The sequence below is a fragment of the Mangifera indica genome, chromosome 5 (genome assembly GCF_011075055.1).
Source record: "Mangifera indica cultivar Alphonso chromosome 5, CATAS_Mindica_2.1, whole genome shotgun sequence".
In the NCBI taxonomy this organism is placed as follows: Eukaryota; Viridiplantae; Streptophyta; class Magnoliopsida; order Sapindales; family Anacardiaceae; genus Mangifera; species Mangifera indica.
This window is the reverse complement of record NC_058141.1, coordinates 5,057,033-5,084,869: the sequence shown is the minus strand read 5'-3', so window position 1 is coordinate 5,084,869 and position 27,837 is coordinate 5,057,033. Positions and strand designations below refer to the sequence as shown.

Below are 27,837 nucleotides of genomic sequence, written 5' to 3'. Positions count from 1 at the left end.
AGCTATAGACCACACAATTCAATCAATTATTGGCCTCTTAATTAAGTAAATCATGCAATTATTAACATGCAAAATAAAGAAGCTTAGATATTTGAATAGAAATGTAAATAAGATTACAGACAAAGTCTCACAGTTTTGACAACCAAAATAAAGTTCCTTTGAATCAAACTAAAGAACTTAGCCAGACATTATGGAATGAAGAGCACGAAAGAGAAAATTATGTTCTCTCTACTTCATTTTTTTTTAACCTAGTAGGCTAAGAGTTATATTTATAAACCAAATCCTAAAATCAGGGCAAATAAAATTCTAGCTAAGGTACAAGTATTTCTAGCCTTCCAGACCTATATTTGACTCCCTCTTGAAGTTGAACTAATTCTTTATGTGAGTTGTGTAAAAATAATCCAATTCAACTAAGGATTAGGGCTTATAGATTCCAATAATAACTTATAGACTAGTTTTCGGTAGGAAAACAATCTTTATGGCTTTGACCCCTTCATGATAATTGTAGCTTAGGATGTGTATATGAATTTGGGCTATTACATCACCTTAATTGGACATTGAAAACCTTTGATATGCCCTTTTAAAAATTCAATTTTCAAAGAAAAATCCTACTCTAATTAGGATATGAACCAGCTTTCTAAATCTGCATTTGAATCAACATTTGGGAGCCCAAATGTACTCAGATTTTGGCCTATAATACCATTCTGGAAAGCTCAAGATGTCCTCTACAAAAGCCTTTAGCCTTTTCCTTATTCTAGAACTTCAAATTGGTTAAACACTTGCAAGAAGCATAAAAGGTTAAAATCACTAAAATGGTGGAATTTTCTAATTGAAAGCTCAATTCATTCTAACCTATTCAACCATGCCTTAACCATAAAAATAAACATAAACTAATATAGTAGGACATAAAATACTCCCGAAAGATCAAATGCAAAGGAAATACATATATGAAAATACACAATCATCATGAGATAATGGATAAATGCATTTGACAATGACCGATTTGATTCCCCACATCCAAATAACATATGAATATCAAATTTGAGTTCTAAATAATATCTACAAGTTTGAAGATATTTAAGAACTCAAGTTAAGTGTTACATGTAGCAATTGAATTAAGATTTATACAGTGTTGACATATGACATTTATGGAGAATATACATTATAGCACATGTTTCATACCATGTATTTATAAGTAAGTTGACTAATAAAAGTAGTGAGTGAATGATTCTTGGCTTCCTCATTGTGGAAGACTTTATAAGGCGTACCTCATGTTGGTACCCTTAGACTTTTTTACTATCATTCGATATTTAGTCTTAGTGTTTGTTATCTTAGCTTAACACCTATGGGTATATACGATTCAATCTACAAAACATGACTAAAAAAACAGCTAAATTTAAATTGAGAATTTCGAATAAAAGATGAAGACTTATCTATTATGTGTATCTATTGGTCGAGCAATCTTGTTGATCATATAAGAGATATAACTTGATCATGGATACATAGAAAGATAACACAATTATTTTGAGAGATTAAAGGGAGTTAGTGTTATTGAGTAAGTATAGGGTACAATGAGACTAACGATTTTATTATACTTTATGGGTTGAAGCAACTATGCTATTCCAAACAAATGCATCATAATAAGCTCCTAAGTATAGATTTCTCATGAAGTCGCATGATACATTTGCAAATATAAAATATACTATTGTATGAAATTTATGTATTTAAGCATTTGGTTTGAATTTATTTGTATTAAATGCCTTGGTGGTAGTTGAAAAAGAGTTAGGCATGCAATTAAAAACAATTAGTGACATATTTAAATGTCCCAACTGCTATTGCAATTAATGGAATGCAAATTTCCCTCTTCTCCCAAAAAATACACTCCACGACTAGAAAAAAAGAAGATAAACAAAACCTCCCAATACCAAATATGTAGAAAGTAAACTATTTTATGGAAAAGATTAATCATCCAACCTCGAATCATAGTCAATTCATAACAGAAGTAGGCAAATCAAATCCAGTATGCATATTTACTATAATTTTAACTTATAAAATTTGGTAGGTTTTTCCATTAGTTTGAATTTTGGATTTTATTAAACTACTCAAAAGAGTTTAATAATAAGTATTTATTATTGTTGGTTCAAATTAACAATAACGGTGAATGCACACAGTAGTAATTAAAATTGAGTTGTAGAAAGATATGAATGAGCAGATATTCAGTTGCATTTGAATAGAAATAAGCCCCACATCCAACCTGTCAATTCCCATTATCATAAGTCAAGGCAGTCTTTCTCAAAAACCAAAGAAAAGAAAAATCCTTACATTCTAACATCATTAGATTCATCTCTAACATATTTATTGTGTTCTCTTCAACTAAATATTTGGACCGGGAAATTAATAAAAATAAGCACCAAATTATCTGCCTAAGCCTTTTTCAGCAAACTTTAAGTAATTTTACTTTTTTAAGCAAATTTAATTTATATTCCAATAATACCTTTCACCTTATTACTTCATATTTGAAGTAGTTTTTACTGAACAATCTTTTTTTTCTCCTGTATCATCATGTTGAGTATACAAATTAATTTTAGATTAATTTTTGTGTAATTGTTGATATTTACGAATTGAAAACAGATTAATTTCTAATGTAAAGTTTGATATTTACATATCTTAATGAAATAATGAATATAACTACACAGAGTGTGTGTGGGTATGAAAGGGTGCACGATGTTAAAAGGTGTGTACAGGTGCATAAGGGTGCACGTTTTCATGAAAGGGTGTGCACAAGTGTGAAAGGGTGCATGCGGGTGTAAAAGGGTGTTTTTTTGTGAAAGGGTGCGCGTGGGTACAAAAAGGTGCACATAGGTGCAAAAGAGTGCATGCAGTATGAGCGAGTGTGAAAATGTAAAGCAGCATTTAGCCCATGATATCCAAACCAAACAAACAATGAACAAAAAGTAAAACAACCAAGCATTTTCAAACAAAACCAAAATTACCCACCATCAATTCACATCAGCAAACAGACGTCGGCGAACACTACAACAATGACATTTGAGTTGTTTAAGGTAAGTGTTTCCTTTTACATTGTTAACATAGAATAAAGTTAGAGATATTTGGAATGGGTTTTAGGGTTTCGATTATGCAATTTTCATTAGATGTTTGGAATAAAGTGTGACTCCTTTTGGATGTTGATAGGTTCTGATTTATTTTATTGGTTTAAAGTATTAGTTTGGATTATAATGTGATTTATTTTCTTGAATTTATTGTATTGCTTCATCGTTGCCAAAGAAGAAAGGTATTTTGGTCACACTGAAACACCCTCATGCACTTCTTTACACTCGCACACATCTCTTCACCTCTTTTCACACCCACTCACACCTATTTGCACCTGATCGCACCCACTCACACCTCTTCATACCTATACACACCTCTTCGTACCCACATGCACCTCTTTGCACTTGTTCACACCTCTTTGCATCCGCTTATACCTCTTCAACAAATAAAATATATCACTTAATTTAACATTTAAGTTAGTAATCTCTTTTAATTTAATATCTGATTTACATTATTTGAAATTATATTCTTCTTGAGGAACTGACACCTTATAAAAATGTAGTATTCTAATGTAATGGATTTATACAAACCAATCGTATATGACCTTTTTAATGACATCGATTGCATTCAACTTGACATACTTTTTTCCTTTGAGATGGTCTCCTATTGTGCTCTGAAAGATGGCTAGAACATTGACGTTCCATCTGTGGTGAATGAAATATACATATTTCTTCAAGTTACACCTATTTAGATGGATCTCCTAATGGTTCTATACTCTCCTTATAAAATACTTTCTAATATTCGATTAAGTAGTACTTGTTCACCTATGGATAACAATTTGAGAGGTTTTAAAATTTGGTAATTATTGCAATGTGTGTGCATGCTATTTGTGATAGTTGAAATTTCTTATAGGTATACTTTTTTATTGCAAGATCAAATTTAGTAATTGGTTTGCCTGGACCATGCATTTTATATCTATCAATGGCTATTGGTTTGACTATCATATTAGTTGATTTTCGAATATGTTCAGTCCACGGAGTCAAAGGATGAGTACAAGTATCTACATGATCAAACAAACACTGAAATATTAGTAATTTATGAATTCGTACAAAACTGATCATACCCGCCATATTATAATGAGTATAAAACCATTTCTATAAGGTTAAACAGAGAAATTGAAGGAGCATCATCACTGGCAACTTACGTGCATGTCATGCCAAAGCATTAAATGACCTAACAATATTTGTGGTTATAATATTATATCGGAGGTCAGAAAGTGAGCATGAGCCCACCGTTGATAGTCAATACCTTCCAAATAAGTTGTTGCAATAAGATTTTCAGCTTTAACCATCAGTAAAGCCTCTTTAAAATTTTCTATTTGATACACTTTTGTCGTTCTCCAAAATAATCCTTCTATATGTTTTGTTTGCTTGCACCAACTACGCATATTTCCCTTTATATGATGGTTACACCAACCATGGTGTACATTCGAAAACACTTTTTTCACGTAATGAGTGATAACGTGGTGCCTATATGAGATAATTGGTAAATCTGGGAGGTCCCCAATACACTTATGTAATGCTCGGATGAACAAGATCCAAGTTATCATTTCCTCTTTTCTTTTAACACCAAATACTAATGGATAATTTGATTGCTTCCATCCTTGCCTACTACAGTAAAAAGTGTACCTCAATATTGACCTTTCAAGAATGCCCTATCAATGCAAATAACAAAACATCAATAATCACAAAATGCTCTAATAGAGCATCCTAAAGCCATAAAGACAAATTGAAACCAGTTATTTACATCAGTGTTATTTGTATAATAGTATCAGGGTTTCATTGTTCAAGGTTATAACAAAATGTTGGTAATAGTCTAAATAACTCCTCTAGTGAACCTCTTATCTCATTCAAACCCCAATTCTTTTCACTTCAAGCTTGTGCATAAGAAATATCAATTCAATACCTATCCGCCATATCCGTTATGATATCTTTCAGCCTGTACACACAGTCACTTGCAGTAAACAATATCTGTAATATTTTTTCAAATGCCCTTTTGCCTGCTTGTCAATGATGAGGTCTTATGACATCCCAAGGACAAGTGTGTGTTCCTAACTTTCACAACACAGAAATATCGCTGTTACTTAACTTCACCCCTCCTACTTTCCATTTTCATTGTTGATGTACACACTTTATATCTCATATCTTTTTATTTGAACTTGAAACCTTGAATTGATGACCATTTTCCAATGCATCGCTATATAATGTATCTATTAAATCTTGTTTAAAAGCAAATTGATCTTTCACTTTAAATCTACCATCTGGTGGTGCAACTGCGTGAATTTCAATTCCTTTATTTTCTACGTCTCTATAAAGCTCTAGACCACCAAAAAATGGACTGGAACCATGATGCATTGGAGCAACGTCAACTGAACTTTCATGCACTATCCCTGATGGACCAACCCCTATATCATTAACAACATTATCACCTACTTCAACAACACTAATATCATTGTCATCATTATAATCACTACCACCATCATCATCACAACCACGATATTCATCTTCTTCATGGAAGTGAAAATCATTTGTTGGTAAATCATTCATTTGATAACATCCTTCGAGTGTACCCTATATCAGTTTTGGGCCCTTGTTCACCATGTGCCCAATCTTAAGTTAAAGGATTTCAACCAATACCATTCTCAATATCATCATGATCATAGTTTATATTTACCCTGCTACTTTCGGGTACATTTTTCGATTGTGTATATATGTTATCCACAGAGCGAACTTCAGTGAATGAATTTTGATTTTGGTTTTGGATGTTGTTGTTCATAATTAGCTCAAAATTCAATTTGCTACATCACCACTTCAAAAAATAAGAGAGACCTTTTGTGTGACCTAGATAGTTACATCATCATTCGAATATCACAGTCATCTTTTAATAAATATGACAAATCACTAAACTCTATTGGATTTGGCATATAAATTTTTATCTTATTATAACTTTAATCGATACCCAAATAAGAACATACCCTTTTTGCAAATCCATCATAATTGATTTTTCTATTGACTGAAAATAATGTTTGAACTCCGCCAATATATTTTAAATTATTACCGCCTTCGCAGCACCATTGCCCACCAAATTCAAACATGAATATCACTCCTACCATTTTTTCTAATCAATCAATTCAAGCAAGTGAAATGTGATTTGTTTAAAATTAATTAAATTTCGAATGAAACATGTCAGGAAGAGTTGCACCCACATGCACTCTGTGTAATTATGTTAATTTTTTCGTTAAGATATGTAAATGTCAACCTTTACATTAGAAATTAATTTGTTTTCAATCTGTAAATATCAACAATTACATAAAAATTAATCTGTATACTCAGTATGATAATACAGGAGAAAAAGAAGATTGTTTAGTAAAAACTACTATGAATATGAAGAAATAAAGTGAAGGGTATTATTAGAATAAAAATTAAATTTGCCTATAAAAGTGAAATTACTTAAAATTTGCCAAAAAAAGGTTTAGACAGATAATTTCGTGCCTATTTTAATTGATTTTCCAGTTTGGAACCTTTATTCTAGAATATCACTTTCTTTAATCTTCTTCTTCCCTTTACCCTTTGTTATCTTTAACATTTTTCTTTGTTACTTTCCTTCTTTTTTATTCTACCCACTTCATCAGTGTTTGAGTTCACAGTGAACAACTTAAAGCAGTTTCCACAATGAAAAAAGTTGTAAGCTATTATAATCTGGAAAAGCAGTGATCCATATCGTTACATACAGACTCTTCTTTAATTTGTGTATATATATATATATTACAGCAATACATGCTTAATCATAAATTAACCAGTGCTAATTAATTAATTAACCTTTGGTTCTAATGATGGTGATTGTGCCTCTTCCTTGAGTATGGATTCTTGTAAGGGCCACCACAGCTTTCCCAGAAAGGCCAGTACCGTCAGCAGATACGTATGGCCGACAGGCAAAATCCCCAACCGGGTGCCTCACTGGCCTTGTTGGCGGCATCAAAATCCTCTCGTTAATATCATTTAAAGTAACATCACCTTCTGTCCCTCCTGGCTTCACCAAAGCTAATGGATACACCACTCTAGTTATAACTCTTTTCTTAATTCTCTTGTCATCACCACCGCCAAAAGAAGGTACAGTGGAAAATGGGGTGTCTCTATGATCAAAAAGCGACTTCGTTTTGACTGAGTTTTTGTAGGAGGATGATGATGTGTCAAGAGCTTCAATGGGTGATTTACTTATCTCCTCTGTGTTTTGATTTCTGGGATCATGTTGGCTTCCTCGTTACTGATTCCAATTATTGTACTCATCAGTTCATCTGCAACAAAAAAGTATAAATTAATTAAAAAAATGTTGATGGACTGAATTCGGTCAACGACACCGTGAAAATAAAGCAAGAAAATCTGAAGCTGCTAATACCCTTAAAATGGGTCAACAACATGGAGCAATCAATAACATGATCAAAATGATTTTTATATATGTAGAAGAAATAATTAACTCTTCTTAAAAAACATATGATAAAAAGATGTAATAAATATATATATACCTGAAGTTCCGTTAATGCTAGTTATTCGGCTCATGCAATTACTATAATTCTCAGACTGAGGGAGGCCCCAATTAAATCTTGAGTTATTAATCAAGCAGGACTGTTAAAATTATCAAAACTATGAGCCTTGACCATATTAGAAATCGAATATGAGGAATTGGGATAAGAGCGTACCTTTTTGAAGTCCATTGAGTCATTGGTTTCATTGTCATCACTATACAAAAACAATTTTCTTCTTTTGGGATGCTCACTGAATTCAACCAATGCATCTTCCAAATACCCCGTTGAGAAATCACTGTGAGCGTGATGAAGAGGAAAGAAGAATAAAGCACCTTCATCCGTAACTGCAGACACACCATGTCCATGAAGTAAATTATAAAAGAACAAGAACACTAAAAAGCAAGAGAAATTTAGAAAAAATAATAAAAGTAAATAGTAAATAACCTAAAGACATGTCTGCATTGAAAACTCCGAGGCTTTGAAAAACCCAACTAAGAGAATTAGAGGTAGTAAAAGCCATGAAGTGAACCTCACTCTCACTACCACCGCTGATGATTTTGTCAAGCAGAATGAAGCAAAGTGGTTGTATTTATGTCAGGGTGTGTATCATTTACTTTGATACAGTTTGAAAGTTTTTTCAAATTAAGCTTTAAAAAATAGTTTGATAAATTTTTAAATCAAACCAGACTATTATGGGTTTCAAATCAAACTAAATTAATCCAAACGAAAAAAATACAATATGTTTTAGTTTGGATTATAGTTTGAATCATAGTTATTAATATAATATGATATGATACGATACAAGTAGAAAACTATACGTATCATAAGGTATATCGAATTAATACGTATTACTGATATGAATCGATATATTCTTTTAAAGAAAATGATGATGTAATATTGGTATTTATAAAAAATTTTCAAATATTATGAGTGTTTGTGATATTTTTTAAAATAATGATGTATTAATTATTATTTTTAAATATTTTATTATTTTATATTTTAAAAAACGTATAATACGATATACTATTCAACTATCATGATATAAACCATTTAAAATTATATATATATATATATATATATATATATATAAATAATTTAGTATAATTAATTGAATCATAATATTCTAAAATATAATATAAATATATAAAATAAATAAAATAAATATGAAATATATTTGTAATATATATTTAAAGAAAATAATAAAATAAATATGAAAAAAAACTTCAAACATAGTTTTATATATATATATATATATAAAATAAATCCAATTTATAGTTTAATTCGATTTAAAATTTATTCAAACCATAATCTAAATAGAATAAAACAATTTGAAAAATTTTAAACCAAATAAAACAAAATTATTATTTTTAAATAGTTCGATTTAATTTTATAATTTGAACTGGATTGTATTAACCCCTATATTCATGTAAAAATTTGTGTTGGAAAAAAAAAAAAAGAACTAAAGAGAAGCAGAAGCAGATTCAGTCAACGGCCAGAGGAGGGCAAAGTAAAAATGAAAAATTATTTCTCGGGCGTATGGAAAAATCGGCGTCACTTCTAAACAAGAAATGGATGTGGGGTTCGGTCCTGGGCGGCTAAATAATGGCAATAGAAATGATTTAATTTTTGCTGGTGTTGCATGTAAAGCATGTTGTGAGAGAAAAACATGCTTGGACGGCACAATTCAAATTTCATCTTTTTCTTTTACTTTCTTCTCACACGTTCTTCCTTTCTTTAAACTCTTTCCTACCGTTGTGGGATCTTGTTACTTATCCTCCGCTTCTTTTATTTCATAAATAGACCAAAATGATATTATGACCCCCAATCTATCACGAAGGATAATTTCCGGTTGGGGGTCAAAATGTTATTCAGCTTTTATAAAATTATAAATATCAATGTTATTTTATTAAGGTTTTTGTAGCTTAAAATTAGCCTATCATGATTCTTTTGTTTGGCAGAAATAATTCTCAAGACATAATAACTTTAAACCTAAAGTTTGTCAAAACTTCTACTCGTGTATTATCATCATGGGATAACCACCCGCAACCATCCCCCAAAAATGGAATATGAGTGCGTATTCAATTTATTCATCTCATGTTAACTTTGGAATGTTGATTGGGTGACATGCATCATATACTACATGAGCTTTATGACTAATTTGCCGTATAACTAGTAAGAATTCCACTTGATTACATCTCGGAATAAGTATATGATGTTCTAGCTATGGTTAAAAAATTTTGCCTCATGCCTGACAAGTAAAATGAACATCTCTTCATTTCAAAATAACAATTGCACTCTCATCAAAAGCAAAATCTATTTAAATCCTTTTACAAATATTTTCATATTCGAGAACTCTTCGTATGATGTTTTCAATGCATGTAATATTTTTTTAAACAAATTAAAATATGAACCTATCCATTGTAATCTAAAAAAGGGATTTGCAATCCTAATTTGTTTGGTTGAATGCATTTTCCCTCTAGAATCAGCAAAAACATGCAAAAGGAAAGGTTATTGAAAAACCTTGTACAAGAGAGTCCATACTAAACACTAAATTATCATAATAATTTTGTTGTAATATACATTAATCAATAATTACACTATAATTACAGGCATTCTAACTATTGTACCAAACTAGGTTAAAGTTTTTGTGTTTTATTTCTTTGTCTATTTTTCATCTACTTATAATTACACAATAGTATATAACATCATCATCTCTTCATATTTTAATCCACTACTTATAGATATAAATTTCCTACATCATTTGCTATCCAAAAATCACGTCAACAATGAAGAGATGTCATATAACAATTGACAAATTTCAATGACAAAACTTGTGGGTAAAATTGAGTCAGTTGGAAATTGGGAACTCAAAAACCCTTTTGAATGGATAAATGAACCTAGAGGGTGGGATGAATAAGTTCTTTAAAAATTTAATGCACACAATTAATACAATCAATCAATCAATAACCAAATGTTCAAATAAAAGAGTAGAGTTTAAAAGAGCTCAATTTATGATGGTTCGGAGTTTTCTCTTGCAATCCTCTTCTATCTACTTCTCCAAGCAAACTGTCGAGTTCCACTATCACTTTGAAAATTTCGTTACAAGTAGTTTCATAAGGATTTCACCCACTAGTGTTTTGAATACACTGGTTTCAGTATATAATGTCTTACAAAGGTTGGAAGTATAATTAAAGCACAATGATTTCTGTCAAGGATTTGAGTTTGGGTTTATTGTGAGAAAACGATGAATCAGCAATGAAGAAATTTAACCAAGAATTAACAAAAAAAATTTTCTAGCCCTTTTTAACTTGAAACTTGCTTAATTTATAGGCAAAATGAGACTGAGATTGAAATTGGACTATTAGAGTTGAGATTATAGTTCTTGATTTTTGACAAAGACAATTTCTTTTAAAAATGTTGTAGGAATGGTCTGGACATCTAGTTAGAACAGTTGGTATCATCTGTAGGGTTTTTAGGGCATTGATAACCAACAATGTAGTAGAATTAAAAAATTAAAAAAATTCCAAAAACCCTAATTAGGATACCCATTTTAGAACATATAATCATAAATATGCAAAACACTATTAGGGTGTTTTTGATTTATACCCGCGTTAGTGGCTCTTCCAAATTTTCACGTGGCTTGAGATTGAACGTTATCCAACCCTCGAGAGGTGGTGCTTAGTATCCACGCATAACATGAACACGTAAGAGGCAATCCAAGTAGAAGGTTGCGGCTAGGGTTTCTGCTATGTAAGTGTTATATATGTTGTAACTTTGACGAATGCTTTTATTTGCATAGGTGTTCGAGTGTAGCAAGGATTTCATCTGAACTCAGCACCCTCAACACAAATGCACAGCTGACATGTTTCAAACCATGCACATGCGGCACATAAATTGTGCCACATGACATGATTTTATGTCTTGCACAACTAGACAATATTTTGTCCAATTGTGCCATGCATTATTTATACTACATGGTGCTAGGTGGCACCATGTAGAACAAGTTTGACTTTGTCAAAGAATGGTTAACCGGTTTTGTTCTTCCCTAAACTTCGGGATTATCACCAAATAATTCTCGTCTTTGGGCTTGAATTAAACCCTATATGTGTGTGACCTATAAGCTCTCTATCGAACTGATGGTATTTGAATTCAAGTTAAATTTAGATGCAAACTAAAATTGGCCTCTAACAAAACATCATGACCACCCGGACAATAGAGTGTCAACATACATCTTTTAAGCTTTAAAAATATCAAAGTTACATGCAATTCAATCCTTTTGGCAACCAAAATCTCTCAAGGTTAAGACATAAAAAAGTGTTTATCTCAGTAGTTCTTCGGTATGAGCTCATATACATCAACGACTAACATGAATTAGGTTATAGCCTTATCCCACTATGGTCATTAATTTAAGTTGTCATGGTTGTTATTCACTATTCTCATATGAGATATCTTTCTATATTCTTAGGAGTAACAAGTTCTTTATTGATCAACCATAACCTTCATGTATCTCACAATATGGTTGATTACTCTATTGATAGTTATCCCAATTATAGTAGCACATTGGATAACTCAAACCATATCAATTCTTACATGAGATGGTCTAGAAACCTTAAGTCAAAGGATCACATGCACCTATGGTGTTCAGAGGATTTATTTCGTAAACATTGGAGCAACCATCCATATAGATATCCTCTGGTCGAGTTAGACTAATGAACAAATCTATAACGTGCACACATGTGTTGCACCAAGCTGTTTACAATAGCTTTAATACGTGAGAACTATAACCATTTTGGGTAAGGTCGCTCAACACTATGATAATCTCATTATCATTACACATGCCCTTGTTCATTGTAATGTCAAGATTACGAAAGTTTATAAAATAGCCACTAAAAGTGTATGTAAGGTTTCCACGATCAGTCATCTGATCCCCTCATCACAGTTATACCATTCTAAGAGAATGTTATTCGCACGATCACATAAATAGACAATATATGAATTGAAAAATAATAAATCTTTTATTAATTATTAATATAAAATTATATTCACAAATATTATATTCAATTGGTTCTAGGGCACTTACCCTAATAATCTCTCACTTATACTATAATCAATTGGTTATATATCTAATATCGAGCTCCGCTATATGCCTATCATACTGCTACTACGATAAAAACTTTGTCAATAAGTCAGCCAAATTGTCATCTGTATCAATCCTTGCTATTTGTATGTCGCCTCATTATATAATCTCTCAGATCAAGTGATATCATTTGAGTATATCTTTTGTCCTTTGATGAGATCGTGATTCTTTTGCCTAAGCAATCACTCAATTATTGTCACAATGGAGCTTAATCAACTTGATGATATTCAGAGCCACTCCAAGTTTAGTAATGAACTTCTTGATCTATATAACCTCTTTTACCACTTCTAAAAAGGTAATGTAATCAACTTCTCTTGTAGAATCAGCCATTATATTTTTCTTGGAGTTTTTCAAGCTAACTAAACCACTATTCAAATAAAACACAAACCCTTATTAGGATTTGTAATCATCTCGATCAGTTTAGAAACTGACATCACTATAACCTTTTATAGTGGTTCAAATTCCCATCTATAAACCAAGAATGCATCTTTAGTCTTTCTCAGGTATTTTAGGATGTTCTTGACATCCATCCACTATTTTAGAATGTCTTATACGTGTTAAGCATTTGTAATAGATATCAATCCTCGTACATAGCATGACATACATAATTGATCCTATAGCCAAAGAATATGAGACCTTATTCATCTTATCTATCTTAAATTGTGTACATAGACACATCTCTTTTGAAAGCTATACACCATAGGACATAGGAAAAAATCCTTTCTCGGATTCTTTCATATTGAATCTAGTCAATACCTTGTCTATGTACATGTTTTGACATAGTCCCAATAGTCTACGTTCTCTATCTTGGTAAATTTTAATCCCAAGAATGTAAACTGCTTCTCCTAAGTCATTCATAGAGAAATACTTGGAAAATCAACCCTTCATTGATTACAAGTTGGGTAAGTCATTTTCAATAATTAAGATGTCATCGACATATAATACCAGAAATGCAATCACACTCCCACTAACTTTCTTGTACATGAACAGTTCATCTTCATTCTTGATGAATCCTAACTCATGAATAGCTTCATCAAAATGAATATTCTAGCTTCTCAAAGCTTGTTTAAGTCCATAAATCGACCGTTCTAGCTTGTATACTTTATCTGTCTATCCAACAAGAACTAAAACCATCGAGTTACACCATAGAAACATCTCAAGAAAGCAGTCTTGACATCTATTTGAAAGATTTTACAACCATAATAGACAATTATAACAAGCATAATCCTAATAGACTTAAGCATAACAACCAGTGAAAAGGTTTCATCATAGTTGATGCCATATTTATGACTGAAACCCTTGGTAACTAGTTGTGCTTTATACGCATACACGTTAACTTCTATGTTATTTTTCTTTTTAAAAACCCATTTGTACCTTATAGGTTTTGCCTCTTTAAGTGCGTATACCAGATTCTATTCTTGGTTTTGGTACATGAAGTCTATTGTAGATTTCATGGCATCTAACCATTTATCAAAATCTGTGCTTGAAATAGCCTCATCGTAGGCCTTAGGTTCGTTATGATTGATGACCAATACATCATCGTGCTAAGTAAGGAGAAAACAAAATCTCTCTGGCTCATGATGCATTCATGTAAATGTATATAACTTTTGTGTGCTTTAAGGTTGTTCCACCTAACCTGGAAGAACTTCCTTGTCATGATCAACCATTTATGATAGCACATTATCCTATCTAACATTATGGTATCTTGTGGTATAAGAACTTCATCGAGCTCCACTATTCTCCCACTAGTTCTCTTGAGAACAAATTCTTTCTTAAATAACACACTCGTACGAGTAACAAAGACCTTGTACTCCTTTGGGTGGTAGAAGCAATATCCCTTAATGACCTTCGAGTACCCCATAAAGACATACTTTTTAGACTTAGTGCTTAGCTTATACAAAGTCAATTTTTTGACATAAGTTTCATATGCCTAATCCTCAAGTAATCTAGATTGGGGTTTCACCTAGTCTACAACTTGTGTAGAGTGTTATTAACAAATTTAAATAGAACACGGTTTAATGTAAAGGCAATAATTTCTAGGGCATGACCTTATAAAGCATAGTAAATCAATGAAACTTATCATAGACCTAAACATTTCTATCAAGGTCCTATTTCTCCATTCAGATACACTATTTTGTTGTAGAGTATCAAGAAGAGTGAGTTGAGATACTATCTCATATTCCTTCAAGTATTGTCTAAATTCAACACACAGGTATTCACCCCATTGATAACTTCGGAGGATTTTAATTTATTTTCTAAGTTGTTTTTCTACTTCATTCTTGAATTCTTTGAATTTATCGAAAAATTTAGACTATTTGTTTCATCAAAAACAAATAACCATATCTACTGAAGTCATCAATAAATATGACGAAGTAGGCTTTCCATTTCTACGATGTACTATTATGGGCCTATGCACATCGTTGTGAATAATCCTAAATAGTTTAATCATTCTTTCACTATGTCTAGTGAAGGGTGGTTTGGCCATCTTACCTAATAGGCATGATTCACATTCATCATATGACTAGAAGTCAAATAATTGCAAGGCTTTTTGTTCAAGAAGTCTTGATATACGTTTTGGCCCTATATGGCTTAACCTGCAATACCACAGATATGTCATATTTAGATTAATCAATTTCAATCGTTTAATTGTTTGTACATTGAAAATTTCATTATCCAACTTTAGAATATATAGACCATTATGCAATTCAGTTGTTCCTTAAAGAATATTATTTAAGTTGATAGTTGTAATACAACCAGCAAAAAAACATAAATATCTTTATTTGTCGAAAATAGACACAAAAACTAAGTTTTTAGGTGTCGAGAGGTCACCTACTTACTAAATGTTTTCCACTCATGTGTTATTTTTTATAGTATTGTTGGTAAAAGCGAGTAGTGAGGCATATAGGGGAGTCAGTTGTTCAACTCAATTTGTTGCATAAGGCTAAGAGTTATGGTATGTATGCACATTATAAATATGGTTATTATTATTATGTTTTGGATTATGACATTGAATCGTGGATTTATGTTTAAGGGTATAACTATGACTATTATTTGGATTAAAGAATTTTTATTTTCACCTTTTGGCATGCAAATGAGTTAAAAGTGTTTTTTTTTTTTTTTTAAGGGTAATTAAATGAGTTGATAATTTTTATTGCATGCTCATATTATATTGTATTCATTAAGTTGTTAAGTCATGTATGTTTCTTCGAGTCATATTTTATGTAAAGGTATTTATCTAGAGAAGGGTGTTACATTTATTAGTATCAAAGCATGATCATGGAACTCAAAAAGGTGTTAAGTTAAGTGTGTCTAAAAAGTGCATAAATAGGTTAAGTAATATAACCCCTCATGCAATAGGGGTTATCAAAACTGATAGAGTATTATAACTTCTAGAGAAAAGTCCTAGGTTTAAGCTTTTGTCATACTTGTGAAACTCTCTAATTAATTACTTACCAAAAACAAGTGAGCCTTTATGGAACGTTGATTGCTTTTGCATGTCTATTATTGTAAGTAAATTTTAATCTATAGCAAGATAAGTAATACATTTACATGAGTTAAGTTTTATTTCAGGATGAGGAGATCTAAGAGGCTCATAAGAGATGTCTAATGGAGACAAGGTTTATGACAATCATATGTTGTTAGAAGAGATATTTCCTTTAAATGGTTGAAACTTGGTTATAGACCTAATAGTGATGGTTATGCCACATTTTGATATAATACTCAACATGGATTTATTGAGCAAATATGGGATAGAAATGTACTACAAAAGGAAGAAAGTTTAGTTCAGTTTAAATAATAGAGATAGTTTCTTGTAACACCCCTCTCTAGATATATACCCTTACCTAGAATAGGTATCCGAAAAGATGTGTTAACTTGAACTTTCCTCACTTAAATTTGCAACAGAGATAACAAACATACGTGATAAATAATTCTCTTTTACAATCCCAAAAGTGAAATAAATCAAATTAAATAAAATACCAATCCTAATGTCTAAAATCTAAATAATAACATAAAGTACACAAATATCACAAATAAACTCAAATACATAAATATGATCCAACAAAAAAATAACCAAAATGCCCCTACCTTATTCACTACCTCGAGTTAACTCCTTCACTGCAACCATGTTGCTTCTCAAACCTACTTACAAAACCACAAAGGAACATAATGAGTGAAATAAACTCAATAAGTAAATAAACATATTGCACATTATCCAATAATATTCCTCAAGTGTCTCATATTTGCCTTCATTGTGGTGTTTTAGATTTTTTTCCCCCAACATCCTTGATGCCCATCTGATTTACTCAACACCTTATGCCTAATTTCATAATTAGTGTCATCCTCGATGACTCATAACCAACGATGTATAATGATGTCTCTGATGTCTAGTTAAAGCTCGTGACATCTTTGATGTCAGCTATATGGTATACCCTGTACACTTGCTAGTCAGGCTTAGAGTTGAGGTCACATTGATGATTACACAAACTAACCTTATTGCTTTCACTACTACACCGCATATAGCTTAGTGGCGCAATCACACTACACACAGCTCGATGATACATCATATTATACACAACTTGATGATATGTCATACTACACCTTCTTGGTGACAAGTCACAATGCACATAGCTTGGTAATGAATCCATGCTATAATAAACTTAGTCAAACACACAGCTCTCATAACTTGGTGGTAAGAATTTCTTGGTACATTGCAAGTATTTTTTACTTGAAACCACTCTATTCAGGGTTGTGTTATTGTTCACATAGTCGAGCACACCCATATTAACCCTTCATGCCATCTTTTATATAATTCGACAAACTTATCCATTTTTCTTCTTATAATGCCTTCATTAGGGCCATAATCCATATTTCCTCTCATTCTTCCTTTATAAGGGTACATTAGTCATTTCCATAATCTTATCAATGTATTACCCACTTACACTCATTTATTCTCATTTTTCTCAATTATACATCGAGGTGCACCTTCCATACACTAAGGGTGTACCATTGCACCTACACGACAAGAATATCACACACTAAGGTATGCAATTTGGGTAGGATACATAGTCGTGTGTATCTACTCCAAAAGCTATACACTTATGGCTTCAACCTAACATGGGGATAATTTTGCCTAAATACACATGGGCGTGTACCTCCCTCTTACATGATTGTGTATTACATTTCAGTAGCTTGCAATTTTCGATTGAACAATGATTCTTGGCTAACATAATCTAACTCCAAGCTTCTTAACACACACCATTCAATCATCTAATGATTCTATATATATTCCAACACATCATCTTACAAGTTTTGTAAAAATCATGGCTATTTCATTATATCAAGTCAAAGGCTAAACCTATCATAAATTGAACTCCTGAGTTGTAGTCGAATATATGAATATATAACTAGAGGTTCTGGCCCCAACTAATCACCCAAGAAGCTCTTCTAACATATTACAAATCCACAAAATATCACTATAACAAAACTACTAGTGCTTATACTTCAGCAAACCATCACAACATATGAACATAACTTTATATCAAATAGTTTTAAACACAATTAAATAATTAACATCAACAACAATCATGCTATCACAATACTGTACAATAAATTCCCCAATCACATATAATCATAATAACATCAATTTAGTTAAAAGAATTCTATGAAATACAAAGGCCACTGTATTTACCTTTCTATCGCCAACATACTAATCTTCACATGGCAAAAATAGCTCCCAACAAAAATCTTTCATGTCTTCTAACTTCCACTATGCTTTCTCATAAGCTTTTATTATTTTTTTCGAAAATTCGAATGAATGCCTTAGCCAAAATGTGTCTAGGTTTTTTTCAATAAAAATCACGATACACAAGCATATACTATTCACACATGGGCGTTCATGTCATTTACCATTAATGACACATTTTGAAATCCCCACGAAATATATCTTCATCCAAAATTCAAATGCACTAACCATGCATTGGCATGTACCCATTTATACATAAGTGTGTGCCATGGGTGTACATATCATCCACACTTAACTAATTTCACTTTTTTATGAAAAATGACTATTTTACCCTTTCATCAGACACAGGGCATGTGGCCTTTCCACACATTCGTGCAAGCTTGATTTCACATACAATATAATCTAACATGTTTAGCCATACTTAAAGCTAAAAGACAATAATAACCTTGGATGAATTTGTAGGTATTAAAATTATTTTTTGGAAAAAGTCAAATACTCGACTTAATGATCACTAGTGTCAAAGCCAAAAGATGTTAAGTAAGGGTTGTATGAGGTATTTTACGTAAATAGTAAGTAAATCAAATGGGTAACCCTAGTTGTAAAAGATACTCTAGTGGTGCAAGACTTTTAGATGTTTTCCTTGATAGTCTCCCAAGGTTAACACTAGAAAGAGAAGTGGAGTTCCCTTAGGACAAGGCCAATCTATAAGGCATTATATAGAATGGTCCCAACAAAGTTTCAAGAGTTAAAGAAACAACTGCCAAGTTGCTAGATTGTGGCTTTATCAGGCCAAGCCACTTACCATGGGCTATATTGATCCTATAATTGAAGAAAAAAGATGGATCAATAAGGATATGCATCGATTGTCAGCAGAAAACAAAAAGTCATAATAAAGAACAAATGCCTATTCCCGAGGATAGATAACCTATTTGACCAACTCAATAGTGCCTTAGTCTTCTCTAAAATCGACTTAAGGTTAGGATTTTATCAAGTTCAAATAACTAAGAGAGACATATAAAAGACAACCTGTAGAATAAGATATGGGGATCATGAGTTTATGGTTATACTCTTTGGGTTGATCAATGCCCCAACAATATCTTAGACCTTATAAATATGGTGTTCTTATAGGGAATTCACAGCCTTTAGGTAGCGGAATGACAATTAAAAATTTTAGTTAATAAAGAAGGATACCGCAAAAACGTCTTTTAGATCAACCTTGTAGAATAATTAATTCACAAATATGTTATTTACACTCATAAGGTGTTATATACTATACCTGTATAGGTAGTTCCTTTGAATTCCATTAATTGATATAGATTAAGAAGTTGTTTCATAACCAAATGTAAGTCTGAACCTAGGTAACCACACGGAGCATGAACCAAAGTGGAGGTTAAAACCATGGTCAAATTTTGTTAGAATCTTGAATATGATTCATTTAATTCTTGATGAAAGTCACAACAAAGGGAAAAGAGAAATTCATCAAGGCAACTAGGTTTCAAGGCACATATAATATGAGCCTCTCTTTTATTCCTATAAGAAGCAATGCACATAATGTACGCCAACCCTTTTTCCACCTTGGTGGCTAGGGCTATTTCTTCTCCTCATATTTTCATAAGAAACTTTGTATATATATACATACAGTTGCAAGGCCCTACTATGTGGTCTTTAATTCATTATATACATACATACATACATATATATACATATACATATATATACATACATATATATATATATATATATATATATATATATATATATATATATATATATATATATATATATATATATATATATATATATATATATATGCATACACACACACGATGCAAAAGTCGCTTTGTACCTATAGAAGTTTTGAAAAAAAATTTATAACTTTTTTTTAAATTGTCTACATAGTTTGTACATACCCACTAGTATTCTATGGCAATCTTCTTTTATTATCAAATATAGTAATAATTTATACTTAATAATCCTCAAGATAATTTATTTTTAAGGTAATTTTCTAATTTTGGAAATAAAATACTCCCCAAATCAAACACACCCTTAGTATGTTTTCAAACAACAAAGAATTGTTTAAAATAAAAAATGTTTCAATGATTTCGAAAATTTAGATTTATGCAAGAATTACAAGTTAAAAATTAATAAAATGAAAACGAAAATGAATGGATTTTAAAGCTTATTATATCATTAAGATTAAATTTGTTAAATATATATATGGCCAAAAGACTATTTCCCACCTAAGGTTTGGTGAAAAAATAAAAACACACCCAAGAGAGTTCAAAAATCCAAACACCCACCCATCTCTAAACTTCCAATAAAATTGTCATTAAATATAAGGGTAAAACCGTTATTTTAACAATAATATTAAAAAACATATAATTTTATCTTATTTTCTCTCAAATTTTAAAAATTAACATTTCACCTTAGACCTCAACTTTGAAAAGTGACTTCCCTTTCAAATTCCTAGATTTTATTCTTCACCTTTCTAGCCATTGGTGACTATCAATTTCCAACCTAAACCTCACCACCATCTTTGTCGTTGTCTCTCTCTTCTCCTAAGGATAACGAATGGAAACTTCACCTAAACCTAGACATGACGAAGCATCATCCATACAAAGGTTTTGTCATTCAGGAGAAAAATGCTAAAGAGGAAAGTTGTCGTTCACTGGAAGAGATGGTAGAATTTTAAGATATCAAACCTTAGGAGAAAAGTGAATTTTTTAAAATTTAATCTTGAAAAAAATTGTTAATTTTTCAAATAAGGGGGAAAATGAAATCTAATTTTATTTATTTTAATATTACTAATAAAATGATTTTTTATCCTTAATCTCAATAAAAAATTATTGGATACATAGAAATGGACTGAACCTTAGATAAGTATTTGGATTTTTATGCTTTTACGAATGTATTTTTGTTTTTTCACCAAACCTTAGGGAAATGGTCCTTTGACCTATATATATATTAGTGAGGACTAATTATCAATTTGAGTCATTTGATCGCCATAAAATCACTTACCTAAATAAGCTTATTTATAAATCACTGTGTCTACTTATTAGCCACATAGGAAAATTCTTTGTATAGGAGCATGGGCTCTATCTTTAAAAATAATAATAATAATAATGATTATTTGCATTCAATGAACTAAGGAAATCACTTATTACTATTATTATTATCATCATAATCAATCTTCTTATTATTAGTATTATCATAAAACTATATGCATTTATTTTAAATATAAATATATACATATTTAAAATAAATCATTATATGATTTGATGATTTTGAATTAAAGATAAAATAACTCTCAATCATATAATGATATACATAAATATGTATCTATTTATGTAGTCAAAGTAGGTACACATAAAATTGTTTATAGAATTATTGTTATTATGATTATAAAAAGGGAAATTAATTAAATTACCCACGAATTTACCCATAATTTTGTGGTTTAAATGAAAATACACAAATTTTAAAAGAGTTAAATGAAAATACCTTAAATATTTAAAAAAGTATCAAAACTACCGTTCTTTTATTTTATATAAATTATGTTTTTTTCTTTATCTATTAACATATATAATTAAACTCATTATCAAAGAGAGATTTCAAGAGAGAGAAAAAGTTTGTGATCTTGATTTCGAGCAAGAAGAAAAAAGTTCGTGATATCAAGGTATTTATACGTATTCTAACTTCAATTGTTATTACTTTTATTGAAAATGCAATTATATGTGGTGTGTTACATAATAACTTAGAGTTGTGTGTAAAAATTAAAATAATAAAAAATTATATGAGGAATTTTGTGATTATAATAGTAAAGGGTGAAATGATAAATTACAATAAAGAGTGTTAGAAATATTAGATAATATTTGGGGGTAAAATAATATTTGATAATATAAGGGTAAAGTGATATTTTTAAAAATTAGTATCAAATTATTCAAAATATATATTAATAGTCACAATATGTAGTAGAATTATGGAATAGGTATAATCATGCAATAAAAATAAAATCACGAAACTCTAACTTATTAATAAAATAATGTAACACAAATCTTTAAATAGTATTTTTGGCCATGTTATTTATGTCGATTATATTTGTATACTTTCATAAATGGTGAGATATGCTTCAATTAAATAGAGAGAATGTATAGAAGGGGATGACAACTTAATAAAATTTGTTAGAGGTAATAGGAAATTGATTAAAATTCTAAAGCACATGACATTTCTGGAATTAATCCAAATGGTGAGTGAAAAGTGTAACATAGATCAAAGGGTGAGATGTTCTTAATAAAGGATATCAGTTTAAAATGCACAAGTCATACACAATCAAATGGCAGGTTAAATGTCGTAATCAACAATGTAATTGGCATGCATGGCCAAACAGGGTGAAAGAAAGTGGCAGTTTCAAATGACATCATTTGGATAGCCAACACATATATCCTAGAGATTAGATATTGCCTCATCATAGACAAGCAGGGGCCTGAGCTTTAAGGCAAATTTTGAGGACAAGATTTATATTGGTTGATCATCAATCAATATAAAACTGATATATTATATGCATAAGCATGGCAGACGAGACATTGGATACTTTAATCATTGAGGGGCACACCAAAAGAGTCGTTTATGTTGCTATCAGGGAATAGTTACAATTTAGTATGTTATAATCAGGGGTCTGTGCCACATATACTAATGGATAAGCAGGAACAATTTAAATACTTTTACATGGCATTAGGTTATAGTATATGTGTATTCCAACAACATATTCGTCCAATAATCTGTATTGATGTTGTCCTCTTAAAAAGGTAGATATCTGGGCCAATTATTTATCATTATTACATTGTGTGGTAATAATCAAATATACCCATTGGTTTTTGGCATTAGTCCCAAGGAAGATCATGACACATGATATTAGTTTTTAACAAAGTTAAAGGATTTTTTAGGTGAGGTATTTCATTTAGCAATAACTTCAGATCGACATGTCAGTATCTTTTTTGCAATAGTTGAAATCTTCCCAAGGGTGCACCATGGCTATTGTTGTCATCACCTTCACTGTAACATGTAATCTAAATACAAAAAGAATGCAAAAGTCACATGGATGTATTGGAAAATAGCTAAGGCATATACAAAGTATGATTTTGAGAGAAAATAAAGTCATTGTCTCGTATGTACCTGGATGCAACAGCATACCTATGTGAAGTAGGTTATGATCAATAGGCAAGAGCGTATTTCCCAGGTCATAGATACAATATAATGACTACCAATATCACTAAGTCATTCAATGCACTTGTCAGACATGCTCGAGGTTTGCCCATTACTATGTACGTCGAGTTCAATAGAGGTACATTACAATGATGGTTTTATGAAAAGAGAAATCATGCAAGTAAGTACATATTCAATAATATAACATGTTATAAATGTGTTTATGTATACTTATACTTAATTACTTACGATATGTGTTGATACTTATATGATTTGAAGATGTTTGCACCAACCCGATAACACCTTAGGTAGAGGAGAAGATTATCAAATATGTGTAAAAGTCTTCAAACTTGGAGGTGTGTCCTATTACATCTCAACGATACGAGGTTTTAGGTAATGGCCAATATGGCCTGGTAGAGCAGACATGTTTAACTATCATAGATTCCTTGCATGTATACCATCATTGTAGCAAGATATATAAAGCTCACTGTTTGTGTTCAATAAGGGCATACTTACTATAATGCTACCTTTTACCATGCAATTTACATAGATGTTGTTACTCCATTAAAGGATTAATCAAAGCGGTTACATGCAGAGGAGGCACGCGTTATCCATCCACCATTTGTCTGTCGTCGTCGCACGAGATATGGTAAGGTTATTAAACAATAAATTTGTAGTCGATGTCAGAAACTTGGGCATATGAGACAAAATTGCAAGAGTCTTGTTCTGATACCTAGATTCTTACCATCAAGTTCAACAACTAAAAAGAAAGGCTAAAGATAACTATACTTGTGATTGTACTTGTTTATTTAGATATAAAATTTGTGATTATACTTTTTACTTTATATATAAAGTTTGTGATGTGCTTTTTAATTATATCTATCAAACTTGTGATTGTACTTGTTAATGTATCTATAAAATTTGTGATTCTAATTTTTATATATGTCAATGTTAAGTACATATATCCATTTTTTGTCATTTTTTGTTGACTTGACTATTCGATTATAGTAAATATATAAAGAACAAACGCATATAAGTACATACACAAACATATAAACATACTAACGCATAAAACATATAAATGAATAAACATATATAAATATACAATTGCATATACCATAAAGGTCAATCAATATCTTGAAAAAATAACTATATAGCTAAACCCGTACATAGGTATAAAGAGTCCTCGACCTTAAAGGATAAATGTCAGCCAAGTGTCAGGCACTCGATGTAATGTAACATAAACACATCCCAATCACCTAATAAGGGCATCTGCTCTAGTATATCTACCACTCTATGCAATGCAAATAGATCATCCTATGGAATTCGTCCTACATGATACCAAAATGACATCATAGCTAGCAAATATGGTATCATTGACATATACCTCAATATTCTCATACTAACAACTATAAGTCAGTAGTAAAACTCTATATCGAGTCATAAAGTGTGATCTTCCACTCTTTAAAATCTAGGATGCCTGCCACCAAATGTGGATTGTCGAAGTTTATTGAGATTAAAACTTACACACATTAACAAAATACATTTATTAGACCTTAATTAATTAAGGTCTTGTAAAGTAAATGTAAGTTAGAGGGATAATTCGCATCGACTGCTCATGTGAAAAGTGGAAGGAACTTGTAATTATACTGATAAATCATCCACACGACATACTCGTAAGAGAGATGTGTAACAAAGCAAGCTAGAATTTTCGTCTAGGTCTGACGAACCTCATCTATAATGTCATGTTATCGCTGACATAATAATCCCAAAAAAGAATCCACACATTGTAAAAACAAATAATATAATATGATCATGCATCTTACCGGCATTCTATATTAAAAAACTAAATTAATTGACCAAATGCACTCATCTTATCGAACAACCATCCGGATGTGTCCATCACTGTACCCTAAAAGGGAATTTTGGTTATCATCCTTATGTCATACACCTCTCTTTTCTCGAAGAGGTCAGATTCATCATACTATTTCTTAAAAATTTTCTCGCATTCAATCCTCGATAATTGCACAACCAGCCTCACCTGTTGGATCCTTGGTTTCAATGAATTTGTATATAGACTTTGAATAAGCGGTCATTTATTGACAAGTCGATCACAAAGTATGCAAAAATACTATATAAAAACAAATAATATGTCATTTAAAATTATATTAACTTGTGAGATTTTCAAATCTATTTCAATAGCTTATGTAAAGCAGGAGTCATGGCCAAGGAATTTTCAAGAGAGGTCAAGTTAACTATATCTAATTTCTAGACCAATTGGTGTTAAACACATAAAAATAGTAAATAAATAATATACTTTTCATTATTAGGTACAAGATATAATGAAAACCTTAATGAAATTTGTATACCTATACTATCTCCCCTTGTGTTAAGATTTGAACCATATCGTCCCCTTAAGCAATAATGCTAATCAACTTGCCATCCTAAGATGCAATATCAATCGACGTTTTACCCTTGCTTGGGGTGTTGAGATAGAACAACCAGATATCTTATTATAACTACAGATAAAAAGTAAATGACCGTTTATGATTGACAATATTAACATTTTATATTAGTTAATTAAACTATTTACCTCAACCATCAAAGAAGGTGATAATGGAGAATCATTATGGGATAATCCATCATCACCAACATCATGTAACAATATTAATATTTTACATTGATTAATCAAAGTGTTTAACAAATATTGCAATATATATAGTCGATGTTATACGTACCTCTACTGTTGAAATAGATGTCAATATGGGAACCCCTTTCGATGTAGCCTTATCAACCCCAGGGCACTATCACAATGTCAATATTAATGAGTTAACAAGGAATCAAGAATCAAATGTTGATTTCAGACATAACATATATAGACGATGTTATACTTACCTAAACTATCAAAGAATGTCATAATAAGGAATCCTCTTAGGGTGGTCCATCATCGCTAACATCCTGTAACAATATTAATATTTTATATTGGTTAATCAAAGTGTTTAACAAATATTACAATGTATACAATTGATGTTGTACATACCTCTACTGTCAAAATAGATTGCAATATGGGATCTCCCTTCGATGTTAACTTATCAACCATAGGACACTATCATAATGTTGACATTAATGAGTTAACAAGGAATTGAAAATTGAATGTTGAATTTAGATATAACATATATAGACGAGGTTATACTTACCTAAACTATCAAAGAATGTGTTAATGGGGAAACCTCATTCGATGATTTTGCATCACCAACATCAAAAGTCAATATAGGATCCTCTCTCAATGGCTCATCATAAAAAAACCAAAGCTGTAACAATATTAATAATCACGAGTTAATAGATAATCAAAGTATTTTTGAAATATCATTTCCAAGATAATCTAATAGTTTAGCACTCACCTTGACTGTAGGTGGAGATGTGAATAGAGGACTCCCCAAAGGTCCATCATCATTGTCATGAGAAGACTATAACAACATATACAATTATTATAGGGTTTACATGTTTGCATATTTAATTAACGTGTATATCATTAACTTTTTTACTTTCACGATAGTATATGTGCAAAGATAAGATCGTGTCATCCATATGAGTCATCTGATCCAAAATGAGATTACTTTATCAAGCCAATACAACATCAAAGTAACGAATAGAGAAATCTTGTCCAGTGACATATGGATCATCTGACATGCTCTAAATAGCTAAAGGCACAATAAGAGGCTCCAGTGATATGTACTTGATGGCAAGGGTCATAACAGAGGCACTAAAAGGAGTTAGCTCGGTGATAGGAGTAGGCTCGATGATAGGACACTGAACAAAAGCCTTATATGAGTCAAAGCAACGATCGAAAAAGTAATGTTAGGAGAGCAGATGATGCTTATTTTAATGGGGATAAGGAGAATGTCGATGAAGAAGACTGTTTATCTAACATTCTCGTATATCGAATGATTTTGTCATACCAGTCTATGATTTTCTCAACCAGCGTTAAAACTAGCGAGAAATTAACATCATCCGACAAATTTTGTTTAGGTAAACTTTGTTATAACTTATTCATATTTTAATCAATAATAAATTATTACTTCCTACACCTCCAATAAAGATAGTTGGGATAACATCCTTTCTCGG

The 27,837-nt window shown here is 31.1% G+C and overlaps 1 pseudogene; it reads right to left on the bottom strand.

Annotated features, from left to right (window-relative positions):
• Window positions 1–6,810: 6,810 nt before the first annotated feature.
• LOC123215517 lies at window positions 6,811–27,402 on the bottom strand (annotated as a pseudogene).
• Between the last annotated feature and the right edge of the window lie 435 nt (window positions 27,403–27,837).